Below are 18,070 nucleotides of genomic sequence, written 5' to 3' on the forward strand. Positions count from 1 at the left end.
GGGCCACTGTTAGATGTCCAGTGAATTTGAATGTTTCTTTCACCTCATAACATCACATACTTCTTTTATTTTCCACAACAGATCATGCATCACCCATCCATCTTAATTTCTCCCTCTTTTATGACACTCATTCAATTTTGTTTGAATTTTTGCTCACTCCTCCCTAATTTTTGTAATTTCACACAAAGGCTGTCAGCTGATTTTGTATGTAAGTTGGTTCAATCTCCCTTTGCTGTTGCTCATTATGCAAAATATCCATAAGCATCAAAATTTTGTAAAAAAAAAAAACAAGAGCCAGAAAATCAGCCTTTCATCCATGAAATTCTTTGCCACAGGCTTGTAGATTGGTGTTTTTATTACACAGTTTTTCTCCATTGCTCATACCATTATGTACTTTATAATAGCTTCCTTACATTTGAAAACAGTATTGACACTACTTGACTGGAAATTTCATTGAGTAGGCACTGAGCATGACAGTCGTTTTTGTACTATTTTGATGAGAATTGGTGTTCTTTGTGGAGATACTGAAAAGAAGCTGCAAAGTTCTTGAAGTTTAGTGAAAAATATTCAAACATTTTTATTAATCGAAGTGGTTTTAAGCATACTGAGATTCAGCTAGTGGGCTTAACATGAATGTATGAAGCATTGGAAAACTTTTCCGATCAGTAGCCTACACTCCATGTGATGAACCACTCATGATTGCTGCACCGTCATATGCACTGAGTCGGCCAGATACAGTGATTTTTGTGTGTGTGTTTGTGTTTTGTGTGTGTGTGTGTGTGTGTGTGTGTGTGTGTGTGTGTGCAGTTACCTTGCTCACAGCTACATGTGAATTGGTAAGGAAGTGTGAGAATCTCACTTTGTTTGAAGATTGAACCACTTTGGTTCTCTTCAGAAGAGTTCAGGCCAGGTTTCTGTGGCTGGCAGCCACCCTCACCCCCTCAAGACACTGTAGTCCATGTTTGCAATTGCAGTACAAACCTTAGGCGCTGTTGGCACATTTTCGTCCCACTTGGCTGTGTTTGGCACTTGGAGCCTGGAATTTCAAAAGAGATAAATGGTGCAATACCTCTCCACTTGTATTGAAAGCTCAAAAATCAAATATAATTGAACAAAATTATTTCCGGGGATAACATAAACCAGCGAACCTATGCAGGAGCTGCGCTTGATTTAATATTATTTGTGAAAGATTATTATGAAGCACAATGTGGAAACCCCACTTCCAATGCAAGCTTCCTTTATTATTACACTAATTGATGTGAAACAAAAAGAATTAATTAAACAATGGAAAATCCAGAATGGAATGTAACAGTATTATGAGAAGGGAAGTTGCTACTCACCGAGTAGCGGAGATGCTGAGTCACAGATAGGCACATCGAAAAGGCTCTCACAATTATAGCTTTTGGCTGTTATGGCCTCCATCAATAATACACACACACACACACACACACACACACACACACACACAAATACAACTCACACACATGACTGCAGTCTCAGGCACTGTGAGCAACAGTACCAGTCTTGCCAGTCTTAATTCGTATAAAAGAAAAAAAAACATTCAATTTTAGGTTTGTGATTTTAGAAATACCAAGTGTACCGGTATGAAATGAGAATTTTTTTGTGAAAATGAAACACTAATTTTGAATTGAAAAGTAAAAACATTTTATTCAAAGTACTGACCATGGCTTTCTATACGTTTTGACCACCTTTCTGGCAATTTGTGGACACCATGCCAATAAAAATGTTCGTCTTTTGAAGCAAACCAATCAGACACCCAATTTTCGACTTCTTCGTAGGAATCAAAGTGTTCCTCAGCCAATGCATCTCCCATTGATGAAAAAAATGGTAGTTGGAAGGGGCCAAGCCTGGTGAATATGGCGGGTGGGGTAGCAGCTCCTAGCCAAGTGTTTTGATTGTATCCTGAACCAGTTTTACTTTGTGTGCAGGTGCATTGTCATGTAAAAAAAATTACTTTTCTTCTGGCCCATTCAGGTCTTTCTTTGATCAATGCATAGTTCAAATTGATCATTTGTTGTTTGTAGTGATTAGTATTCACAGTTTCACCGTGTTTTAGAAGCTCATGATACACCACACCTTTCTGATCCCACCAAACACCGAGCATTGTCTTCTTGCCGAATCGATCTGGTTTTGCAGTCGATGTTGATGGTTGTCCCAGATTAACCCATGATTTTTCCCGTTTAGGATTCTTAAAATAAATCCATTTTTCATCGCCAGTAACAATTTGATGCAAAATTGATTTTCTTTCATGTCTTTGAAGCAAAATTTGACAAATGGTTTTTTTGTTTTCCATCTGTCTTTCATTCAATTCATGTGGCACCCATTTTCCACACATTTGGATCTTTCCCATAGCTTTCAAACGGTCAGAAATTGTTTGTTGTGCAACATTTAGCATTGCTGCCATTTGCTTCTGACTCAAAGTATCATCTTCATCCATTATTGCTTGCAATTTGGCATCTTCGAACTTTTTTGGTGGTCTTCCACGTTCTTCATTTCTTACATCAAAATCATTATTTCTGAACCATTGAAACCATCTTTTGCATGTTGCTTCTGATAGAGCATGATCACCATATGCCTCGACAAGCATTCGATGCGACTCTGCAGCACTTTTTTTCAAATGAAAACAAAAAATTAATGCTTTCCGCAAATCATCACTTTCTGGTACAAAATTCGACATTGTTAACACGATGAAAACATATGATGTTGTTTGTTCCGTGAGCTGATGTATACTAAATGTCTTTGACAGATGTCATACCAACCAAACAAAAAAAATAAAAAAGAGTTAAGGCTCGTTCACAACAAATGTTCCCTATCGACACATTTGTATCTTAACGCTCATTTCGTACCGGTACACCTGGTAACAGGTAGTGATTGACATTTTATTGCAGAGGTGGTGAAACCGGGCACTCCATTTGAACATTGTGATTGTACACACAAGACAAATCAGTTTAAATATATATGGAATCAGACATATTATGAAAATTACAGGTATTAACAAAGCTGCATAAAAATATAAACATTGTCTGACAATTTTAAAATCGAGTGCTGATACCACAATTATGATGATATTTTCATAGTGAGAGGCTCTCCTTAAGTTAGGTCTGATATCAGATAAATTAAGCATCTGTTCTGTTCAAATAAAAATAATAGTTATGGTAAGTTGCTCTGCATCACTCTCAGTAACATGGTTGCGGCTGTAATCCATGGAAAGTAAGGAAGAAGAAAGGTAGCCACCACTTTCAGACAGTGAATTTCTTATGAGCTAACTAGTACAAAACTAATCCTCTCCACCCCCTCCCCCCCCTCCCTACATGGGAAAAATATATCAAAAAACAAAGATGATGTAACTTACCAAACGAAAGTGTTGGTATGTTGATAGAGACACCAACAAATACAAACACACACACAAAATTCAAGCTTTCGCAACCCACGGTTGCTTCGTCAGGAAAGAGGGAAGGAGAGGGAAAGACGAAAGGATGTGGTTTTTAAGGGAGAGGGTAAGGAGTCATTCCAATCCCGGGAGCAGAAAGACTTACCTTAGGGGGAAAAAGGGAAACAGAGGTGTGGTAACTACTTAATTTTATTCATAGTGCAGAACCACTGAAAATAATTGGTAGTAAACTTTTGACTATGATTGGTAACAAAAATTTGTGAAGCTCCTTAAGTTGTGAAAAAAAAGTTATCTTTAGCATTTTTGTTGTGTGTGGGGAATAACAAAACACGTTTCTGAAAACAAGCATATGGCGCAATGGAATGAGCTGACAAAATTCATGTGCAGTCGATGCCACAATTGCATAGACATAGGCCACAGCTCATAGGTTTTGGGGTGGTGCAGGTTGCTGCAGCTGATAAGACATATTTTTGAGCTGCAAATGTAATATCCTCATCCAAATGTGGCCAATATACATACAGTTGGGCAAGCTTCTTCATTCTGAACTGCCACAGTGGGACTGGTGCAGGGGTTGCAATATTCTTGAGTGCAGAACCTCCGAATCACTGCTCGACACTGGTAGTTGTCCTGATTCAACACTAGAACACTTTTGAAAATGTGAAGGGCATGGTGTTGGGAGGAGGGAACACTAAGCTCCACAGATGCAACTGAAGGAAGGGCAAGCAGTCAGCTCATTTGTACAAAGTGGCAAATCTGGCGCAAGAGTGAATTCTTATGCAAGTTTGCTCCAACATTTCTGGAAGGGATGGGATGCTCTTTTGAAGCCTGTCTTTTGTTTGTAAAATTCTCACCAAGGCCTGTATGGATTCTGATTCTTGATAGCACATCAGCATTTGTGTGCTGGGCTGATGTATGAAAATGAATGGAATATTGGTAATTTGATAAGAAAAGAGCTCTGCATTGTAACCTTTGGCAACTTTCATTTAAGGCATGCAGATTTGGGGTGTTTGCATCGATAACATTCCTTAAGTTAATTGTTCCCCTAGGTAATGTTAAAGTACAATCACTTTGGGGCACTACTTAAGAGCCAGAAGTCAAAGCAACCAGAACACTTGTTGATTTTCCTGGTTTTCACAACTGGATGTTGAGAGGTTTAGGGGCTTGGTAGTTCTAAGAGTCAGTTTCTTTCAAAATTTTAATGAAAACTCATATTCTTCATGAAATGCACATAAACAATGAAGAGCAACAGAAGTCCAGAGGCAGGGTCATGTTGGGAGCTGTGTCATAGACAGTACAGAGTCACAATCTATGTGAGGAGCAATATTGAAAATGCATCCCTGGTCACACTGTCAACGGACTGGTTCCCGCACGTAGTCACAAAAATTGGTGAAGTAACAGTGGTAAACATGTACAAGCCCCTACAGACAGCATGGCCACAGAACATTATGAGCACTCATCCCTCCCTACAATATACACTGTGGATTTCAATAGTCACTGTGCCAACTGGAGATATTGTACAACCAATGAAAATGGAGAAAAATTATCAAACTAGGCCAAAGAAAACCACTTGCATCTGGTCTTTGACACAAAAGATAAAAATACCTTCCAGTCTGTCAACCACAGCACAGAAATGAACCTTGACCTGAACTTTACTACCAGGAATTGACGGTTACATCCTGTCCCCAGAAACAATGAAGTTAAGGACAGTTTACCACATTTCAACACCACCACATCCTTATGGAAACTGGAATGAATATCTGCCTTATCTGTTCCTTCCCAATTCCCAAGACCCAGGAGGAATCTACAAAAAGAAAACTGGGTTCATAAATTTGTAAAGATAATAATGTCAGCTGCTAAACGATGTGTTCCCTGGGGCTTTCACAGGAAATACATCCCGAGATGAAATGAAGAGACTGAGGCATTGTACTATAGGTTCTCGCAGGAGAACAAAGTGAAAATTGATACAAGCTCCTACAAAACTAGGATGCAGCTCAAAGGCGGAAATGAGAAGAAACTGCTGAGACATTAAATTTAACAAAATCAAACAGGAAGCCATGGAAACTTCTAAGGAAACTTGGGAGGCACTAGTGGACCCCAGCACTAAATACCAAGTGTGTCTCCTGATCTGATTGCCTCACGAATTGTATCCTTGTCAAGAGATCATAGACACACAAAACACACCATATTCATAAAGTGCCATCTGAAATTATTCCATCAGTCAGAAGGAGTTCCAAATAATATTTCCCACTTGTTCGCAATTGATGAAGTAAGTATTGCCACTGATAAAGTGAAAACAGCAAGGACCTCAGAATTTGAATGTGTTCACTGTAATCGCTAATACATAGCACCTAGTCAGTTTTTTTCACATTCACATCAATCTGATGTCATGTAATGGCTCAAGATACAAGAGTAGGTATCAGGTTGTGTACTGACCATCAATGTACCACACTCAAGTGCCTGAGGTGCTGGGGTTCCCTGGCAGAGAGGAGGTTGGGGGTGACCTTGAAGCTAACAAGCCCAATTGCATCAGGTATAACTTGATAACCCAGAAATGTTATCTTGAGAAGAGTATCCTTCAAAATATAGAACGTGCCTCCAACCTCAGTCATGCTATACATGCTCACAGTAACTTACAATACGTATGATATTGGTTCAACAGAATTCTAGGTCCACAAAAAATCAACTAGTAAGAAGTTCCATGAAAGCCCACAACTAGAAATCCTGACTGCGTTGATGCTCAGAAAGTACATAACATCCACCCCCACCATTTGTCAGAGAACTGATGATTTTTGTTTATATACAGCTTTTCTTACAATAAGGTTATAATAGAAGGAAACATTCCATGTAGGAAAAATATACCTAAAAACAAAGATGATGTGACTTACCAAATGAAAGTGCTGGCAGGTCGACAGACACACAAACGAACACAAACATACACACAAAATTCAAGCTTTCGCAACAAACTGTTGCCTCATCAGGAAAGAGGGAAGGAGAGGGAAAGACGAAAGGATGTGGGTTTTAAGGGAGAGGGTAAGGAGTCATTGCAGTCCCGGGAGCGGAAAGACTTACCTTAGGGGGAAAAAGGGACGGGTATACACTCGCGCGCACACACACACATATCCATCCACACATATACACATATACAGACACAAGCAGTCTGCTTGTGTCCGTCTTCAAGCTTTCGCAACAAACTGTTGCCTCATCAGGAAAGAGGGAAGGAGAGGGAAAGACGAAAGGATGTGGGTTTTAAGGGAGAGGGTAAGGAGTCATTCCAGTCCCGGGAGCAGAAAGACTTACCTTAGGGGGAAAAAGGGACGGGTATACACTCGCTCACACACACGTATCCATCCACACATATACACATATACAGACACAAGCAGTCTGCTTGTGTCTGTCTTCAAGCTTGTGTCTGTATATGTGTGGATGGATATGTGTGTGTGTGTGCGCGTGTATACCCGTCCCTTTTTCCCCCTAAGGTAAGTCTTTCTGCTCCCGGGACTGGAATGACTCCTTACCCTCTCCCTTAAAACCCACATCCTTTCGTCTTTCCCTCTCCTTCCCTCTTTCCTGATGAGGCAACAGTTTGTTGCGAAAGCTTGAATTTTGTGTGTATGTTTGTGTTCGTTTGTGTGTCTGTCGACCTGCCAGCACTTTCATTTGGTAAGTCACATCATCTTTGTTTTTAGGTATATTTTTCTTACAATAATTAAGACATATAGAAAAACCAGAGCTATCAAAAGATTCACATTGGTTTGCTGATTCCAATGACCACAAACAATTAATTTCCAACATATTTTTATTAATATTTACTATCAAAAACAATCTTGATCACAAATTATTTATTCTGGTGACCGGTTTTGACCACAACTGTGGTCATCTTCAGACCAATGAGCAAGAACCTGCTTCTGGTGGTGGAGTAGTGGTTTACCACCAGGAGGTGGTTTTTGCTCATTGGTCTGAAGATGACCACAGTTGTGGTTGAAACCGGTCACTGGAATAAATAATTTGTGGTCAAGACTGTTTTTGATAGTAAATATTAGTAATAACATTGATCACTGTTTGCTCCCACAATATATTCAAAAGTAATACATGTTTATTGCATATTTGATTGTTTTAATTTTCTTTCTACCATCAAATAGCATTGACAAAAGAAATCTCTAATTATCATGATGACATGAATGTACAAGGTCTCTCTCTTACAGCTACTGCTCAAAGAATCATTGAAACTCTCATCATTTATTGATCATGCGCACCAATTACGATTTTCTGTTTCTCACAATCATAATCACAATAAAAACATATAAATCTGTTCATAGGAACGTACTATTATCTATAAATTAGTCATTAAGAGTTACTATTAGAAATTTATACCTAGCTACTAATTAATAATATACACACATATATCATTATTATAGTACTGCACACTCATAAATTTTTCTGTAGTGTAGGCAGAGTTGGTCAACAGATACAACCTACACACAACAACGATATTACAGAGTAATCAACATTTCATCTGCCGTGTCAAAGCATTAACAGTGGGGGAGAGTACTGTACCTAGAGGATAGTGTACCTACTAACATGTGATGTTTTTTGGTGGGTACTTCAGAGTAGTGATTATGGTGGGTACTTCAGAGTAGTGATTATGGTGGGTACTTCACTGTAGTGACTGACTTTAGAATCACATGAAATAATGCTCACTAGAGACTGCCATAAGTAGTTTCCACCATTTTCTACAGTTTTTGTTGTTAGACATCAAGTTGTGTTTTATGAAGCGTTTGTAAATATTTCGAGTTCTAGACATTTAAATGTGGCATAATGTATTAAAGCTATCTGGAATATATTGTTAATTTCTCTGTTACAGAATTTTATTGTGAGAAAAATGCTAATCATTTATATAACGTATGGACAGTTAAACCACTCTTCGTTGGTTGTGCGCCGCCTTGTATTGTGAATCAGACGGTCCTTTACTGTGAAACAAGTGATACCTGCAAATGAACTGAGCTTTTTTTACCTGTTCTGGAAGTGGAAATTTCTATTAGTTATCAACAACTTCTGTTTCAAATGTATTTAACTTATAACTGATTTCTGATGATAAAACAAAAACTCCGTATGGGCAGGTCACTATGTCATCCTCACACATAGGTGCCACTGGATGTGAATATGGAGGGGCTCATGGTCAACACACTACTGTCCTGGCTGTTGTCTGTTTTTGTGACTGGAGATTTTTTGATAATACTTAAATGCTTAATTTGATTTCACTTAAAGATTATTTGTGTGTAATATATTAATAATGTAAGAGAGAGACATTTAAGTACCATATTGATTAGATTTTCTTGGCTGCAACACTTTTAAATTTCAGTAAACAATTAGTTTCTAGGTAGATCTACAAGATCTTGTTGAACCTTGGAACATTTTTTCACATTTGGAAAAACCTTAATTTTCCAGTTTAATTTTTGTAGTTTCATAAAAGACTGCAGCACCTAAAACGTGGATGCCATCATTTGGAAATGGAATAATAAAGTACATTAAACTTCTATTACAAGGTTGGCTGGCATTGGAAGTCTGAAAAGTGTTACGAGGTACAACACTCTCCCCAACAACATTCAGTATATCAGCTGACAGCCGAATTCTACACTTATAACATCCACTATAAATATCAATCATGATTTTTGTCTGTCGGAGACATCCTCCAGCAAAGAAATAATATAGTATTATTATTCTTATATTTGAAGAAATGAACAGAAGGTTCAACACTAAGGGATGAATATTAAATTGTCAGTGGCCAGAGTATTTGTGTGGCTACACACAGTTTACAAACTTAATTGGAAATCTCAAGCCCTGTAGTTAATGAAGTTTAGTTCAGCTATATTTGCAAATGCTTTATAGCTGTTACAACTAATTTACAAATGATAAAGCTAATTTACTCTACATAAGATGTTACAAAAATATTTTTGGTGGAACAGTTCTTATAGGAACAGCATTTTTCAGAATATAGAAGCATGCTATGTGAATTATATCTGGTGTTAATTCTAGAACCACCTACAAAGCCCTCTTTAAAAAAATTACAACTGCTCTACAGTACACAGATTCAGTAGTGTCCTTTCTTGTTACCAGTTTTTCTCCTTGTTCAAAAACGATTGCAAGGTTTGAATAAAATATTAGGACAACATCAACAAAGATTTCCAGAACTTAACATTAATAATTCAGAAAGGAATTAAGTACATGGGTGCATACGTAATCAACAGCCTTCCAGAGCGTATAATACTACATATTATAGAGACCAGTCTCTACAGATGAGTGAAATGCAATGAATGTAATGTAAATATAAACAAGGCATGGGCAGAGGCAAAGTGATATTTTGACATTGCTTGATTCCAGGAAGGTTTACCACAGGAGTTAACTCCATAATCTTAATTTCAGCTTTGCTTAGCTCTACCTGAAACACAACTACATTCTGGCACAATTTCAGAATGACTCACAACTGACCAGTTGGAATTACCATGGGAGCTAGCTCCCATTAGATTACAGTGTTGGAAACAGCACAACAGTACTGCTAAACAAGAAAACTCTTATACATGGTGCAACATTCTAGCAAACCAGCTATGCCATTGCGTTAAGATATGAACTGATGTTATGTCCAGCAGGGTCGACATCAGTTCCATTGCAAATGTTACATATAAAAGTTTTAACATAGAGTTACTGTGGCTATCTGAAATTAAAAACACGTATTGTAAAACCATGTACACAATATACTGGCCATGTATTTGAGCGATTGTGTTCAATCTCGTTTATAGAGATGTGAACTCCTATACATGAGGAATGAGACATAATTAACAATAAACAAATCTTGACTGAAATACCCCATCAGTAAAATTTCAACATTTCTACTGAGGCGCTGCTGGTAAACAAATCATTTCCTCTCAGACCAAGTAGCGACTTGTGACATGACGACTAAAACAGCTGACTGACGACATACTTTGTGTGTGAACCATTGATGAATTCTTCTCGGGTTATCATCTGAGTGGTGGAGTCATCTTGTCGCAACGTTTCAATAAGTTTCGTACCCATCATCTTCTGGCGAAGTGTCTGGATACTGTGTTCTCCATATCTATATAGCTGCTTGGCCGTCGTCCACTACTGTAGGCCAGCCAATCACTTTCCTTCGGAATGGGGTACCATGGTGTGGTGGTGGTGGTGGTGGTGGTGGTGGTGGTGGTGGGGCGGGCACGGACCAGTGTGGAGACTTGGTAGCTATCCAATCTGTCTGCGGACGCCGCTGCCTTCAGATAGGAGCATTCCTGACGTATTTTGTCAATTGTGGGATTTCACGCTGCACTGAGCTTCGCTATCCCTGTTAACTAAATTGTTGTGCAGACATATCTCCGCTGCCTCTTTGAAGACCGAGTCCCAGAAACCGTTGGCACAGCACAGCTTCTTCATTTCTTTGAATTTGAAAAAACAAAGAAGCTGTGCCTTTTCAATCATTCATATGATATCAGTCTGATAACATTTTTTTTTTGCATAAATGGAAGCAATCAGAACCAAATTGTGAAAATTTTTTTAACACTGAGAAGTCAATTGATAATTTTACTTCACATAAATATACAAAGATTGCTGTAGAATGAAAAGCAGACAGTGTGTAAATGAATTCCACTTAGGAAATTACAACAGTAAGTGAATTCCTCGTATATGTGGGAAAAGTTTTTCTATATATTATTATGAAAACCATTTACAACGAATTACAAGTGAAGAACATTCTAAAATATTATTGTTGATGAAAAAAGATGATGAAATAATTGATTCATCCTCAAAGAAATGTAATGGTTGGCAAGGTATTAAAGATTTAAGTTGTTTTTACATAAATCCTCCACATTAAGATAAACATGATAATAAATTTAAAAAAAATGTATTTTAGAATATATGAAAAATAAGAAAGGACAATCATCTTGTACTTAATTTTTAAATATCTATTAAATAAGAATTCTTTTCTGGTCGAATTGTGAAATCTTAATTTTTTCAAATCTAATACATTTTATTTCCTACAAACAGGAAGGCCAAATGAAGAAGGCAGTCATTCATAGTTGTTCAATTTCATGATTATTGCAAAAGAAATAATTTAAGACAGTTTAGTAAATTAAGGAAAGACAATTTGTTATATTTATTTATAGACATCATATAATGCAAGGTGGAAGTGTATGAAAATTTTTCTCTTATTATAAACTGGAAGTGATGATTGAACTAAACCATTAATAGAAATATTTCCATTTTCTGGTGATAAGTTTCCAAAACAAGGAACTAGAACTAATGAAGAAAAATTATTTCCTTTTTATACTAATTTATTTGAGAAACCAAGAGACAGAAGGACAGTTACAGATTATTCAGTTAATAATATATTTGCAAACTATTACAAGCTATAAGTTTTGAAAAAAACTGTAAACTCAACAGAACATAACCATTTCTTTATTGCTGTAAAACCAAAAATTATGAAAATTGTGAAATACAAGCTGAGTGCAGCATGGAGTGAAAGTAACTTTTTTGTGAGTGATAAATGCAGACAAACAGAAATATTATGTAATTTACTTTCCAGACACAAAACTATAGGATAAAAAATGAAAGAGCATTAATTAAAAAATTTAAGAATCAAAAACAAAATATTTTATCAAGAATGGTGATTTTGAAACCTGTGAATCTGGTTGGATATTAAACAGAAATTTTGGTTTATAGCTAGGAATCAACAGATATGTTCCATTGAGTGGATCATCTTACATTGAATTATCAGATAAAATAAAAGTAAAAAGGATGTATTAATGTAAAAATAATGATCATAAATGGTTTCTGTGGGCTATAAAATCTGCATTATATTCTGTAGATAAAAATGTTGGAAGAGTAACAAAATATCAAAAGTTGGCTTTGATCTTGATCAGAAACTCGAAAATTTTGAATTTTCTATAGTTTCTGATCATATTCCAAAACCTGAGAGTAGAACTGAGGATTTTATCAACCTTTATTCATTTGATGAAATATATATAAAATTTACGAAAAGTATATAAAGTGTATCCACTAAAATTTATGAAAAGTTAGAAAAAGAAACACATACAATGTAAGCTTTCACGGCCGGTATTGTCTTCACTTAAAACTTCCGGGCTGATAGGCCGTGGTCAAAGTATAAAACATATATACTTCGACCACGGCCTATCAGCCCGGAAGTTTTAAGTGAAGACAATACCGGCCGTGAAAGCTTACATTGTATGTGTTTCTTTTTCTTACTTTTCATAAATCAGCCCGGACGTTTTAAGTGAAGAAACACATACATCTTCTTTATTTCAAGGATGGAAGTAATACACACTATTGTTGTATAAAAAATTATGTAGGCTTGCTTCGAGGCAAAGTAATATACACGAAGAAGTAAAATTTATTTGCGATACGTATTCACTTCAGAAGTGAAGATGAACTAGATAATCACTCATCATGCTGTTTAGTTAACAAACCATTAAAAGTAGAAATGCCAGAAAAGGGTTCATATGAATATTTTAAAAATTATCATGATATACAAAAAATTCCATTTGTTATTTGTGCTGATTTTGAAAGGTTACTATTGAAGATGGACAACTGTCATCCAAATTCAGAAAACTCATATACAATGAAATATCTCAAAACATGAACCAAGTGGATTCTGTTGTTATATTAAATAAGCAAATGGACACTATACGGATCCTATTGTGTACAGAGAACCAAATTGCCATAAGAAATGTATTGAAATGGATAAAAAAAGAGGTTGAAAAAATTGGAAGAAATTATTCTGAAGTTGAAGAAATGAAACCATTAAATCCTGAAGAACAAATAAGATATGCAAAGATGGAGAGATTGTACATTGTGTAAATGTCATTAACTGACAAAAAATAAAAATGTTTCTCATCATGATCATTTAACTGGGAAATTTATAGATCCACTATGTAATAACTGTAATCTGAAACAGACATCTGACTTTTGTACCAATTTATTTGCATAATTTATGAGGATATGATACAATCTGTTTGTGAAAGAACTCGATTATGATAGGAAAGAAATGCATTTATTGCCAAACAATGAACATAGATACATTAGTTTTGGTAAAAGGACAAAAATTGAAAATGAGATGTATGGACACATTTAAATTTATGGCTTCTTCACTTGACAAACTTCCATCATAATTGAAAAAGAATCAAATGACTAACATTAGGAAATTTTTCCCAGAAGACTTACTCAATCTAATGATCAGAAAATATGTGTACCCATATGATTACATGGATTCCTGGAAGAAACTTGAAGAAGTACAATTATTAGCAAAAGAAGAATTTTACAATAAACTGAATGACTATGAAATAAGTGATGAAGTTTATAAATATGCACAAATAGTTCAGGAAAGATTTAATATCAAGAATCTTGACGAATATCATGGTTTGTATCTTAATTCTGATGTATTTTCACTGTCTGATTTTAGAAAAACTTGTATGAAAGCTTATGATTTAGACCCCTCTTGGTGTATTACTGTATTTAGTCTACCATGGGATGCAATGTTTAAAACCCCTATAATTATCACATGATATTATATGATTTTAATAATTGAAAAAAGAATATCTCAGTGTTGTAAAAGATATGTCAAAGCAAATAATAAATACATAGAAGATTACGATGTAAAAAATGTGCCAAATTATTTACCTTATTCAATGCAAACAATTTATATCATTACACTATGAGTCAATTTTTACCATACGGTGAATTTGAATGAGAAAATCCAGATTCTTTTGATAGTACAAAAATAAGTCAAATTTCAGATATTGATAAACTAGTATATATTTTTGAAGTAGATTTAGAATATCCAAGAGATCTGCTTGATATACATAAAAACTTACCACTCACTTCTAAAAATAAAATAGTACCTGGAGCTAATGAAAATAAGTTACCAACTACTTTGAATGACAAGCATAATTATCTAGTTCACTACAGAAATCTTAAACAGAATCTATCATTAGGAATGAAAATAACAGAAAAATAAAGTCTTAAAATTTAAACAATTTGATTGGTTGAAGAAATATATAGTTGTGAACACTCAAATGAGGAGACCATTGAAGAATGATTTTGAAAACGATTTCTACAAATTGACGAATAATTCTGTGTTAGGTAAGACAAAGGAAAACATAAGAAACGGAGTAGGTATAAAGTTAGTGTCAGATGGAGAAAAATGTCATAAATTGTTAGCTAAGAAAAACTTTAAACAAAGAACTATATAATGAAAATCTTTTTCCCTTCATATGAATAAGACAAAAATTACATTTAATAAACTATCTATGTTGGTATGAGTACATTTGATTTACCCGAAGAACTAGTGTATAATTTTCATTATAGAATAATGAAACCAAGATACAGAGTTACATCTACAATATGCAAACTTATGAATTTTTTGAAGACATGAAATTGATGAGTGATTACTTTTATTCCAATGATTATTTAGTAAATAATATTTATGGTATTCCACAGGTAAATAAGAAAGTTTTAGGAAAAATGAAAGGTGAATGTAATAAGAAAATAATGGAAGAATTCTGTCATTTGAGAACAAAAATGTATTCTTACAAAGTTGGTGATAAACTGAAAAAATCCAAAGGAGTTAAGAAATGTATTGATAAAAAAATCAGCTTGGAGGATTATAAATATTGCTTTTTTAACAATAGAGAATACTACAGAAAAATCAATATGATTCTAAGTGAAAAACATGAAAGTAACACTGTTGAAATAAACAAGGAAACAATAAGTCCTCATGATGAAAAAAGATGTTTTGTAAAATAAAATAGATATATTACTGTATGGTCATTACACATTGTTGATATTGTCTTCATAATATATAATTAAAACTCTGTTATTAAATGAATGAGAGAACAGAAAAAACTGATTACCCGCTTTACTGAGTGTTTGCAGTTTCTTAAACTATTAGGCCTATTTAAGAAAAAGAAATAATTATTGCCATCGACATAAAAGTTTTCTGCGTATGGTACCATGTCATATTGTATAAAAGTACTGCTGGAGAAAACCAACATTTCGGCCACAGTTGTAGCGGCCTTCTTCTGGGTCTACTGGTGCGTTCTAGCCATGCAGTGTCCCTTATATTTTGTTATGACTGTTCACTTCACATGGCATTACGTTATAATTTTAAAAAGATAGTTCATTGCATTGGTCACTTAAGGAATAAGGAGAGGGAACTTTATTTTAATAGGTTAATGTGGTGGAGGGAGAGCATAATCTCTGTTGTCTATTGGCTCTTGTATTATGTATCATGATTGGTGGTCACTGGTGCATGAGAAGTTGGCTCCTGTTCAGCAAGTGCTGGACGTTGGCAGCGCGGCGGCAGTTACTCGCTGGTAGTGCTCGAGCCTCGTGTTGACAGTGCTGTCTGTTGGGCCGTGATTGCTGGCAGCCAAGATGGGGCAAGCCTGAGTCCATCCTCTCTATTCACGTTCTTAGTGTGTTTAAGTATTTCGATGATATCTCTGATTTTTGTTTCGTCAAAACCGGCTGCTTGGCCAACAAACATGCTTCGCTGAATTTTATTTCTTTTCCGCAGTCTTGCTGATGTTCTATCACTGCAGATTTGTTGTGTTGCCCTACACGAATACAGCGCACGCGTTTCCGAATGCGCGTTGCTATCGGCCTGACAGTCTCCCCGATGTAAGCCTCTCCACACTCCCACTCCACCTTGTACACATCTGCGGTGTGAAATGTTTCCACCTCGTCCTTAGTGGAGCATAACACGTCCTGGATCCTTCGACCACTATAGAAGACAGACTGCACCGCAACCCGGCGAAGGTGTTTGCCTATTCGATCTGTAACATTACCCACAAAAGGTAAGTGCACTGCTGGCTGCAGTTTGTCTATTTCTTTCTTATCTTGCCTAGTTGTATTCGTCGACAAGGCTGTGTTGATCGACGTATGGCTGTAGCCATTGGCTAGGAACTCTGTGCGTAGCCTTTTAAGCTCAGCTGTTATGTTTTGAGCATCACTTAGGTGTTGCACACAGATTGCCAAAGAACGGATGACCAAGTTCTTCTGCTCTGGGTTGTGGTAGGATTGAGCGTCCAGATACTTGTTTGTATGTGTAGTCTTGCGACATACTCTGTGCTCCAGTGTGCCCTCCGTTGACCCGTATACTTCGACGTCTAGAAACGGAATTGCACCATTCTTCTCTACTTCAAGCGTGAACTGTCTCTTCCTGTGCATATCGTTCAAATATTCGTGAAACTTGCGTAGCTCCGTTTCACCAGGAGGCCATATAGCGAACGTGTCGTCCATGTATCTGAACCAGCAACGTGGGCGTAAAGGAGCTGAACCAAGGGCCGTTGCTTCAAAGGCTTCCATAAAATGTCGGTTGCCAGCGGGGATAGGGGAGACCCCATTGCTACGCCGTCTGTCTGCTCGTAGTATTTTCCTTGGTATTTGAAGTACGTTGAAGTCAGGCACAACTTAACCAGGTCGCTTATGCCTGGGGGGACACGCTCCTAAAGGATGCGGATAGTTTCGCCTACTGGCACATTCGTAAATAGTGACTTTACGTTAAAGCTGACCATGATGTCTGTAGATAAAATTGTTTCTCCCTTTAGGCATTCCATAAAATGAGTAGGGTTCTTCACATAAGAATTCGTCTTGCCAACTAGACATCTTAATTTGCAGGCTAAATACTTTGCCAGATTGTAAGTAGGTGAATTACTCCCATTCACTATTGGCCTCAAAGGATAACTTTCCTTATATATCTTTGGAACACCGTAAATTATAGGAGCGACTGGTACTCTGCGAATAAGACCCTTCGCTGTGTCAGGTCAATTCTCGAGCCCTGCGTCTTTCGAATTATCTTCGCCGTAGGGTCCGCCCTTAGCTCTTTGTAGATGGGATCATTTAATAATTCTTTCATCTTGTCTTCATACTGCACGGTGTCTAAGATTGCAGTAGCATTGCCTTTGTCTGCTGTTAATATCACAATTTCGTCGTTGTTTTTCAATTCCTTGGTAGCTGCCCTTTCCTCTCGTCTAAGGTTGTGTTTCGGTGGCTGGCTCGCAGTAGAACTCGAATGGTTTCCTGCCTAATTTTCTCAGCTTCTATCGCAGATGTGTGGCGGAGTGCTGTTTCCACAGATTCGATGATTTTTTCCGTAGGAATCAGTTCAGATGTTACTGCAAAGTTTAGTCCCTTAGCTAGTGTTTCTATGGCTGCGTTGCTGATGGGATGAGATGAAAGGTTCACCACAGTTCGAGATGTATCCAGTCGAGGCATAGTGTTCCGTGTCGTGTTTGCTATAATCCGTTCATCATAAGAATAAACCTGATGTAAACATTGTACTATTTGAAACTTCCTGGCAGATTAAAACTGTGTGCCCGACCGAGACTCGAACTCGGGACCTTTGCCTTTCGCGGGCAAGTGCTCTACCAACTGAGCTACCGAAGCACGACTCACGTCCGGTACTCACAGCTTTACTTCTGCCAGTACCTCGTCTCCTACCTTCCAAACTTTACAGAAGCTCTCCTGCGAACCTTGCAGAACTAGCACTCCTGAAAGAAAGGATATTGCGGAGACATGGCTTAGCCACAGCCTGGGGGATGTTTCCAGAATCTTATTCTGGATTGTACTATTTGTTCT

Source organism: Schistocerca cancellata, chromosome 5, assembly GCF_023864275.1.
Source record: "Schistocerca cancellata isolate TAMUIC-IGC-003103 chromosome 5, iqSchCanc2.1, whole genome shotgun sequence".
In the NCBI taxonomy this organism is placed as follows: domain Eukaryota; kingdom Metazoa; phylum Arthropoda; class Insecta; order Orthoptera; family Acrididae; genus Schistocerca; species Schistocerca cancellata.